The 11,453-nt window shown below is 43.7% G+C and overlaps 1 long non-coding RNA gene across 1 annotated transcript; it reads right to left on the reverse strand.

Moving 5' to 3' along the window:
- Positions 1-710: 710 nt before the first annotated feature.
- LOC110535238 (uncharacterized) lies at positions 711-6,325 on the reverse strand. Its single transcript, XR_016484347.1, has 4 exons — positions 5,018-6,325; positions 3,416-4,321; positions 2,803-2,885; positions 711-2,485 (listed from the first exon to the last, which is right to left on the reverse strand). It is a non-coding gene; the product is annotated as an uncharacterized LOC110535238 (long non-coding RNA).
- Positions 6,326-11,453: the final 5,128 nt, after the last annotated feature.

The following is an 11,453-nucleotide window of genomic DNA, read 5'->3' on the forward strand; positions in this document are numbered from 1 at the left end:
GGACAAATACTTTCCTCAAGGCTCAGATTAAAGATAACAGATTGGAGTGGCTATAGAGTCAGCTACCATCCTCAGTAGGAGTGGCTATAGAGTCAGCTACCATCCTCAGTAGGAGTGGCTATAGAGTCAGCTACCATCCTCAGTAGGAGTGGCTATAGAGTCAGCTACCATCCTCAGTAGGAGTGGCTATAGAGTCAGCTACCATCCTCAGTAGGAGTGGCTATAGAGTCAGCTACCATCCTCAGTAGGAGTGGCTATAGAGTCAGCTACCATCCTCCAGTAGGAGTGGCTATAGAGTCAGCTACCATCCTCAGCAGGAGTGGCTATAGAGTCAGCTACCATCCTCAGTAGCTTTCCATCTAAGTTGTCAATGCCAGGAGGTTTGTGATTATTGATCGATAACAATCATTTTTCCACCTCTCCCATAATAACTTTACAAAATTCAAACATGCAATGCTTTTCTTTCATTATTAGTTTTTTTTTAATGCATGAATACGGCTCACTGTTCGTGGTTGGCATTTCCTGCCTAAGTTTGCCCACTTTGCCAATTAAATAATAATTCAAATAATTGGCAACATCGAATGGTGTTGTGATGAATAAGCTGATTCGAGGAAAGATGGAGTTGAAGTTGTCTTTCTGCCAATAATTTCATTTAAAGTCCTCACATTTTTATTCCATCATTCTTTATATCATTGATCTTGGCTTCATAATACATTTTCTTCTTTTTATTGAGTTTAGTCGCATCATTTCTCAATTTGCAGTAAGTCAGCCAGACAGACTTATTAGCCACTCCATTTGCCCCATCTCTTTCAACCATACAGTTTTCAAATTCATCATCAGTCCATGGAGCCTTAACAGTTCTAACAGTCAGTTTCTTAACAGGTGCATGTTTATCAATAACTGGTAGAAGCAATGTCATAAATTCATCAAGTGCTGCGTCTGGATGCTCCTCATTAACCACATCAGACCAACAACCATTTTTAACATCATCCACATAAGAGTCACAGCAATATATTTTTGTATGATCTCTTATACACTATTTTAGGCCCAGCTGTTGGAACTTTGGTTTTCCTGGATATAGACACTATATTGAGATCACTGCATCCAATGGGTACGGATACAGCTTTAGAACAAAGTTCTATAGAATTACTAAAAATGCGATTGATACATGTGGATGATCTTGTTCCTGTAGGGTTTGTAAACACCCTGGTAGGTTGATTAGTAACCTGAACCAGATTGCAGGCACTGGTTACAGTGAGAAGCTTCCTCTTGAGCAGACAACTTGATGAAAACCAATTAATATTCAGGTCCCCAAGAAAGTAGACCTCTCTGTTTACATCACAAATACTATCAAGCATTTCACACATATTATTTAGTTACTGACTAACACTTGGTGGCCTATAACAACACCCCAAAAGAAAAGGCTTTAGATGTGCCAAGTCAACCTGAAAACCACAACACTTCAATAACACTTGACATAAGATACTCATAAAGGCTTCACCGTAAGAACAGAGTAACTGTCACGATCGTGGTATGAAGCGGACCAAAGCGCAGCGTGGTGTGAATGCATCATTTAATAGATGACGAAAAGCACGAAGAAAACTGTACAAAAACAATAAACGACCGTGATGCTATCATAAGACCTATGCTGACACAAGCAACTAACATAGACAATCACCCACAAACAAACAGTGAAACCCAGGCCCCCTAAGTATGATTCTCAATCAGAGACAACTAATGACACCTGCCTCTGATTGAGAACCATACTAGGCCGAAACATAGAAATCCCAAAATCATAGAAAAACAAACATAGACTGCCCACCCAACTCACGCCCTGACCATACTAAATAACGACAAAACAAAGGAAATAAAGGTCAGAACGTGACAGTAACATCATACCACAATAAGATAGAAAAGACATCTGAGAAAAGTTCACCAAAAACGTTGCTGTCAACAATATCAACTTTCATGACAGTTGACAAATAAATTTGAATAAAATATATCCCCTGCTAAATACATCATATTAAATATATTAATAATAAATACACTCCTCAACAGATTTAATAATATAAATACCAACTTTGAATAAAAAAATACAAATATTAATAACTACCTTTCAATAATAACTCAGTAATTTCACTTGTTATAAAAAGGCTTCACTAAACGTTTTACAAAAAATGTTACAAAACTCAAGAGGTCCTCGTGTGTGCTACAAAACAGTTTGAGGTGATAATCTCACAGGAATGAAATTTGGGACATGAATGAACATTATTAGTTTTAAAAGTACGGCCGCACACATCCCGCGTGTGTGTGTGTGTGTGTGTGTGTGTGTGTGTGTGTGTGTGTGTGTGTGTGTGTGTGTGTGTGTGTGTGGACATCCTCTGTGTTCCTCAGGCGTGCACGGTGCTGAATGGTCCGGGGATGATGGTAATGGGGCTGTAGGATTCAGCCTGATGTACAGCCAGCTCCCTAGCAGACACCAGCTCTGGACAAACACCACACACACATGTCACAATACAACACACGCACACACATGTCACAATACAACACACGCACACACGTCACAATATAACACACGCACACACGTCACAATACAACACATGCACACATATGTCACAATACAACACACGCACACATATGTCCCAATACAACACACGCACACATATGTCCCAATACAACACACGCACACACACATATGTCACAATACAACACACACAAAACGCATGCATGTTTGTTAGTGAAGTAAAACAATATTGGAATGCAATATCTATTTTTTTCTCTGTTCCCTCTGTCAGCTCTCACCTAGCAGTTTGGAGAGCATGTGAGCTGCAGTACTGTAGTCTGCCTCCAGGGGCAGTAGAGAGTAGAAGGTGACCTTGCCAAACCTAAGGAGGAACGAGGACACCACACTGAAAGCTGCAGAGAGGGAATGATAGCCATGTCTAAAACACTGCCTAGACTGTTCCAGTTAGATAGAATATAAAGAGCATAGAGTAATGGGTGAGTTAGAATAGATGGAGCAATACAGTAATGGGAGAGATAGATATAGAATAGACGGAGCAGTACAGTAATGGGAGAGATAGATATAGAATAGATGGAGCAGTACAGTAATGGGAGAGATAGATATAGAATAGATGGAGCAGTACAGTAATGGGTGAGATAGATATAGAATAGATGGAGCAGTACAGTAATGGGTGAGAGATAGATATAGAATAGACGGAGCAGTACATTAATGGGTGAGATAGATATAGAATAGATGGAGCAGTACAGTAATGGGAGAGATAGATATAGAATAGATGGAGCAGTACAGTAATGGGTGAGATAGATATAGAATAGATGGAGCAGTACAGTGATGGGTGAGAGATAGATATAGAACAGATGGTAATTCAGTGACTAGAGGGGTAATTATAAACACCTTCCTCAACAGCCCCTCAGCAGTGACCTCTCTAGTCAGTCTCCTCTTCTCTGTCTGGTAGAACCACATGTTCCTCCACTATAGCCTCCACGTGAACTGGGGCTTCTTCCATGGGAGACTTGAAAAGAGCAGACACTGAGCTATCTAACCAAGACAACTACTACTGCAAACAGTTATACAAATATATCTTCTTCTCTTCCTGCCACTTTCTGTCCCTCTTTCCGTGTCTCTGCTTTGATCTAGGGCGAGATTCCCAGCATCCGTTTCTCTCTTACTCTCTATTCCTCAGTTTGCTCACGGGAGACATCTGCTCTAGGGATCTGTCCTCTTTGGGACGCATCCAGAAGAACCTCCGTTGAAAACAGAGAACACATGACAGATTCAATGGTGTCATCATAGAAATCTACTTCTAGTTCTGTTGGTGTCATTCTAGAAATCAAATCTAATTCTAGTTCTGTTGCTGGTATTCTAGAAATCAAATCTAATTCTAGTTCTCTTGGTGTCATTCTAGAAATCAAATCTAATTCTAGTTCTCTTGGTGTCATTCTAGAAATCTAATTCTAGTTCTGTTGGTGTCATTCTAGAAATCAAATCTAATTCTAGTTCTGTTGGTATCATTCTAGAAATAAAATCTAATTCTAGTTCTGTTGGTGTCATTCTAGAAATCTAATTCTAGTTCTGTTGGTGTCATTCTAGAAATCAAATCTAATTCTAGTTCTGTTGGTATCATTCTAGAAATAAAATCTAATTCTAGTTCCGTGGGTGTCATTCTAGAAATATAATCTAATTCTAGTTCCGTGGGTGTCATTGGAAGTAGAATTTGAAGTAACTGTGACAGTGAAACAATGTCCGACCTGATGCTTCAGATGGAGGGGCTGCTGCTGACTCCAGCAACTGTCCTGGGATCTGGGGATACAGGAGAGAAAATACATTTAATCTAGACTTTAGACATCTACAGTGTCAGTATGACAAACTAAGCAGTGTAGACTAGATGCTGTTATTCCAGACTATAAATTGTTTTACGTTTCGTATGGTATGTATTAATTTGTGGATGTCCATCATCCATTTCCTATGATATGTTACAAATTGCAATTCGTACAATATTTTATGAATTGTTATGGTTAGGGTTAGCTAACATGATAAGTAGTTGCTAATTAGCTAAAATGCTAAAGTTGTCAATGATGAGATTTGAACACACAACCTTTGGGTTGCTAGACGTTCGCGTTATACGCCCACTCATCCACCCCGATAACATATACTAATTTGCGTGTCCCGGATTTTCAATTACTATGTTACGTCTAGTCAATGAGACCAGGCTGGAGCTATATGAACATTATCAGTATGCCTTGTCCTTCTGTTCAACTCCTCCCTTGGGTACGTTAGAATTCCCCGTCAAGTCTTTATTATGTAAACTAATGTTTACAAATTTCCTGCACAAGTGTCCCCTGGTGGCATTGGTAATATAGAGAACACGGTGTCAAATGACCTCATTTGTTTATAAAGGACACGGAATATGTTACAGCTTCAATTTATTGTTCATCAATTGATAACCAGAATGAAAACTAATGCAGAAAGTTACATAGCAAATATAGACCTGTTCACCTCTTGCATGCCAGAGTCCCTCTTCTTCCTCTCCATCTCTCTGTCCAGCTCGGAGCTTCCCTCCTCCTCCGTCTCCTCCCCTCTGCGTCTCTCCCCAGAGCGAGTGAGCATTGTGAGGGCAGAGCATTGTGAGGGCAGCGCACTGTTTCCGTAGCGACAAGAGGTCAGGGTACAGGAGAGCTGCGTTGGGGCAAATAGTTAGAAAAAAGACTCACTGTGATATCTTCATCATGCTCACGGTGTGGCAGTTCTGAGGTGGCTCAGTTGGTTGGAGCACGGTGCTGACAACATCAGGGTTATGGGTTTGATTCCCACGTGGAGTACGGTGCTGACAACATCAGGGTTATGGGTTTGATTCCCACGTGGAGTACGGTGCTGACAACATCAGGGTTATGGGTTTGATTCCCACGTGGAGCACGGTGCTGACAACAACAGGGTTATGGGCTTGATTCCCACGTGGAGCACGGTGCTGACAACATCAGGGTTATGGGTTTGATTCCCACGTGGAGCACGGTGCTGACAACATCAGGGTTATGGGTTTGATTCCCACGTGGAGCACGGTGCTGACAACATCAGGGTTATGGGTTTGATTCCCACGTGGAGCACGGTGCTGACAACAACAGGGTTATGGGCTTGATTCCCACGTGGAGCACGGTGCTGACAACAACAGGGTTATGGGCTTGATTCCCACGTGGAGTACACATACAATACTACGATATAAGAACTATGAGCTGCTTAGAATTAAAGCATATTACAGTATTACTACTATCTGCAGAGGAGCTATAGTACTCACATCCACAGGGGGCGCTGTAGAGAGGAGCTATAATACTCACAGCCAGAGGGGGTGCTGTAGAGAGGAGCTATAGTACTCACATCCAGATTAGGTGCTGTAGAGAGGAGCTATAATACTCACATCCAGATTGGGGGCTGTAGAGAGGAGCTATAGTACTCACATCCAGATTAGGTGCTGTAGAGAGGAGCTATAGTACTCACATCCAGATTGGGGGCTGTAGAGAGGAGCTATAATACTCACAGCCAGAGGGGGTGCTGTAGAGAGGAGCTATAGTACTCACATCCAGATTGGGTGCTGTAGAGAGGAGCTATAGTACTCACATCCAGATTGGGGGCTGTAGAGAGGAGCTATAGTACTCACATCCAGATTGGGTGCTGTAGAGAGGAGCTATAGTACTCACATCCAGATTGGGGGCTGTAGAGAGGAGCTATAGTACTCACATCCAGATTGGGTGCTGTAGAGAGGAGCTATAATACTCACAGCCAGAGGGGGTGCTGTAGAGAGGAGCTATAATACTCACAGCCAGATTGGGTGCTGTAGAGAGGAGCTATAATACTCACAGCCAGAGGGGGTGCTGTAGAGAGGAGCTATAGTACTCACATCCAGATTGGGTGCTGTAGAGAGGAGCTATAATACTCACAGCCAGAGGGGGTGCTGTAGAGAGGAGCTATAATACTCACAGCCACAGGGGGCGCTGTCGAGGAGCTATAATACTCACATTCAGATTGGGTGCTGTAGAGAGGAGCTATAATACTCACAGCCAGAGGGGGTGCTGTAGAGAGGAGCTATAATACTCACAGCCAGAGGGGGTGCTGTAGAGAGGAGCTATAATACTCACAGCCACAGGGGGCGCTGTCGAGGAGCTATAATACTCACATTCAGATTGGGTGCTGTAGAGAGGAGCTATAATACTCACAGCCAGAGGGGGTGCTGTAGAGAGGAGCTATAATACTCACAGCCAGAGGGGGCGCTGTCGAGGAGCTATAATACTCACATCCAGATTGGGGGCTGTAGAGAGGAGCTATAATACTCACAGCCAGAGGGGGCACTGTAGAGAGGAGCTATAATACTCACAGCCACAGGGGGCGCTGTAGAGAGGAGCTATAATACTCACAGCCAGAGGGGGCGCTGTAGAGGAGCTATAATACTCACATTCAGATTGGGTGCTGTAGAGAGGAGCTATAATACTCACAGCCACAGGGGGTGCTGTAGAGAAGAGCTATAATACTCACATCCAGAGGGGGCGCTGTAGAGAGGAGCTATAATACTCACAGCCACAGGGGGCGCTGTAGAGAGGAGCTATAATACTCACATCCAGAGGGGGCACTGTAGAGAGGAGCTATAATACTCACATCCAGAGGGGGCGCTGTAGAGAGGAGCTATAATACTCACAGCCACAGGGGGCGCTGTAGAGAGGAGCTATAATACTCACAGCCACAGGGGGCGCTGTAGAGAGGAGCAATAATACTCACATCCAGAGGGGGCACTGTAGAGAGGAGCTATAATACTCACAGCCAGATGGTGAGCTGTAGAGGAATTTCTGGGTAGGGAGGTTTATCAACACCTGAGGCTGAAGAAGAGGCACAGACAAGGCAGTGAGAACAGGGACTGTCCTGTTCCAACACTTGTAAAGTATCTTCTCTCACCATCATGGAATTGGTCCTGCTGCTCCAAAAGCATGTCAATCTCTTTGCCTGTGGCTCAAGGAAGCCCAGCTTCTTCAAACTGATGGTGAGGGAGATGGAGAGGAAGTTAATAATGAATGACTGAAAGCTCAGGAAAGATCCTTTTGGTTTCACACAGTTGGCTTGGTATGTGTTCACGTGGTTGAATGTCTCTTATTAGGCAAAGTGAGTACCATTCTCAGTTAGTCTAATCCCAAATGTGGTTTCTTTAGAAATATAGCCTTTCTAGGTTTAAACAAATTAGTGAGGTCACCTCTACAGCACTGATGACAAGATTCTCCTTCTCTTTGAGGGTAATGGCATCAGGAGAGGATTTTAAACCTACTAGAGAGAGAGAGAGAGAGAGAGAGAGAGAGAGAGAGAGAGAGAGAGAGAGAGAGAGAGAGAGGGAAACAGAGAGGTGATTCAAAGAGGGTAGGTAAAGTTCAAAGTGTGTCGTGAAAAAAGCTTTGTGTACAACGGAATTAACTGCGGTTGTATGGAGGTATAGATAATAGATAATAAACAGTGAATAGAAGCAGCGTAAAAAAAGGCGAGGGGGTCAATGTAAATAGTCTGGGTAGCCATTTGATTAGCTGTTCAGCAGTCTTATGGCTTGGGGGTAGAAGCTGTTAAGAAGCCTTTTAGACCTAGACTTGGCGCTCCAGTGCTGCTTGCCGTGTGGTAGCAGAGAGAACAGTCTATGACTAGGGTGACTGGAGTCCTTGGCAAATTTTAGGGCCTTCTTCTGACACCGCCTGGTATAGAGGTCCTGGATGGCAGGAAGTTTGACCCCAGTGATGTACTGGGCCGTACGCAATTCCATGTACAGATAAATGGTTAAGCAGTTAGATTAAACAACTCCTTTGTAATATAAATGTTTTAAAATGAAACGTATGAAAACAGGTGAATTAACACTCTTCAGTTAGCAGGCTCAAGCAAGCTAAAACCCACATGGTAGCAAAAACTTGCTAGCAGAAATTGTTAACAAGTTAGAAGTTAGAAATGATTTAAACACACTGATGTAGGCTACTATTTACTAGTTAACAAAAAAAATATGTATGTCATATAAAATATATTCACCCCACCCAGTATTGTAATCAAAACTTACCAGAAAGCATGTAGTCCTTGGCTCAGAAAGTGTAGTAGTGTGGGCTCAATAGTATCTCATTAGTGTCTTGAGAATCAGCTGTACATGTGATGGAAGAATGCACTGTGCATGCAGAGGGTTGCAATTCCATTGAATTGGGGATAGTTTAACCAAAATATGCCACAAGACCTAGAATTGCCTTGTGTGTATCCCACAAAAAAAGGTTCGCTGCTTTTAGCTAACTTTTTTTGATGAATTTAAGCAGGCTTAACTTACCATGGAAAATTTCCAGAAAAATTCAGGAAATTTACCGGAAGTGTTTCCAAACCTCGTTTGGACCATGATAGTTTGTTGGTGATGTGAACACCGAGGAACTTGAAGCTCTCAACTTGCTCCACTACAGCCCCGTCGATGAGAATGGGGGTGTGCTCAGCCCTCCTTTTCCAGTAGTCCACAATCATCTCCTTTGTCTTGATCGCGTTGAGGGAGAGGTTGTTGTCCTGGCACCACACTTCCAGGTCTCTGACCTCCTCCCTATAGGTTGTCTCATCTATGTCGGTGATCAGGCCAACCACCTTTGTGTTGTCGGAAAACTTGTGCTAGGCCACGCAGTCGTAGGTGAACAGGGAGTACAGGAGGGGACCAAACACACACCCCTGAGGGTCCCCGTGTTAAGGATCAGCGTGCCAGATGTGTTGTTGCCTACCCTTACCACCTGGAGGTGGCCCGTCAGGAAGTCCAGAATCCAGTTGCAGAGGGAGGTGTTTAGTCCCAGGGTCTTTGAGAGCACTATGAGCTTTGAGAGCATGATGGTGTTGAATGATGAGCTGTAGTCAATGAACAGCATTCTCATGTAGGTGTTCCTTTTCTCTATGTTGGAAAGGGCAGTGTCGAGTGCGATTGAGATTGCGTCATCTGTGGATCTGTTGGGGCGGTATGCATGCATCAGTGTTTCTTGTCTCGAAGTGCACATAGAAGTCATTTTGCTCGTCTGGTAGGCTTGTGTAACTGGCCAGCTCGCGGCTGGGCTTCCCTTTGTAGTCCGTAATAGTTTACAAGCCTTGCCACATCCGACGAGCATCGGAGCTGGTGTAATAGGATTCAATCTTAGTCCTGTATTTACGCTTTGGCTGTTTGATGGTTCGTCTGAGGGCATCCTGGGATTTCTAATAAGCGTCCGGGTTAGAGTCCCTCTCCTTGAAAGCGTCAGCTCTACCCTTTAGCTCAGTGTGGATGTTGCCTGTAATCCATGGCTTCTGGGTGGGGTATGTACGTACGGTTACCGTGGGGACGACATCATCGATGCACTTATTGATGAAGCCAGTGACTCCTCAATGCCATTGGATGAGTCCTGAACATATTCCAGTCTGTGCTAGTAAAACAGCCCTGTAGCTTAGCATCTGTGTCATCTGACCACTTCTGTATTGATTGAGTCACTGGTACTTCCTGCTTTAGTTTTTGCTTGTAAGCAGGAATATGGAGGATATAATTATGGTCAGATTTTCCAAATGGAGGGTGAGGGAGAGCTTTGTATGCATGTCTGTGTGTGGAGTAAAGGTGGTCTAGAGTTTTTTTCTCCTCTTGTTGCACATGTAACATGCTGGAAGAAATTAGGTAAAACGGGTTTAAGTTTCCCCGCATTAAAGTCCCCGGCCACTAGGAGCGCCGTCTCTGGATGAACATTTTCTTGTTTGCTTATGGCTTTTTACAGCTCATTGAGTACCGTCTTAGTTCCAGCATTGGTTTGTGGTGGTAAATGGACAGCTACGAAAACTATAGATGAACTCTCTTTACCAACTCTCTTGGTAAATAGTGTGGTCTACAGCTTATCTTGAGATACTCTACCCAAGGCTAGCAAAACCTTGAGACTTCCTTAATATTACATTTTGCGCACCAGCTGTTATTGACAAACAGACACAGACTGCCACCCCTTGTCTTACTGGAGGCAGCTGTTCTGTCTTGTCGATGCACAGAAAAACCAGCCAACTGTATGTTATTCATGTCGTTGTTCAGCCACGACTCGGTGAAACATAAGATATTACAGTTTTTAATGTCCCGTTGGTAGGATCATCTTTAACGGACCTCATCCAGTTTATTCTCCAATGATTGCACGTTGGCCAATAGGATGGATGGTAGAGGCAGGTTACTCACTGGCCGAGAAATTCTCACAAGGCACCCGGACATGCGTCCCCTGTATCGGCGTCTTCTCTTAATGGGAATGACAGGGATTTGGGCCTGGTCGGGTATCTGGAGTAAATCCTTTGTGCACGACTCACTAGAGAAAAAATATTTTTACAGTTCGAGGTAAGTAATCGCTGTTCTGATATCCAGAAGCTCTTTTTGGTCATAACAGATGGTGGCAGAAACATTATGTACAAAATAAGTTACAATCAATGGCACAAAAACACACAAAATAGCATAATTGGTTAGGAGCCAGTAAAACGGCAGCCATCTTCTCCTGCACCATTCTCCTCCGGTCAAGCGGGTGACCCTGAACATCATTTCTCATCCAGAAGGAAGCCACACTGGCGGTGGTAGACGATGCCCACCCCGTACTGCAGCTGGGAAGACAGATAGAGGGAGAAGCGAGGCCGGGGGAGACCGGGGCAGAGCGGAGCCACCTGGACTGTCACGTAAACCATGATGTCCTCACTGCAAAAGATACACACACACACACACATACACAACAACTAGCTATGATCAGAGCCATGACACAATACATCTAACTTAGCTAACTATCCATGTTTCGTCTCGAAGTTTAGAGACCATATAGGTTGGTTAGCATAACATATTCCCCTCTGTCTCTCAGACATAGAAAGGAGAGAGGAAGGGTTGTTGTCACCATGTCTGCCCAACGTTGCCCCTCAGAAGCTCTCTCTCTGCATGTTA

The sequence above is a fragment of the Oncorhynchus mykiss genome, chromosome 11, assembly GCF_057628025.1.
Source record: "Oncorhynchus mykiss isolate SJ-2025 chromosome 11, ASM5762802v1, whole genome shotgun sequence".
In the NCBI taxonomy this organism is placed as follows: Eukaryota; Metazoa; Chordata; class Actinopteri; order Salmoniformes; family Salmonidae; genus Oncorhynchus; species Oncorhynchus mykiss.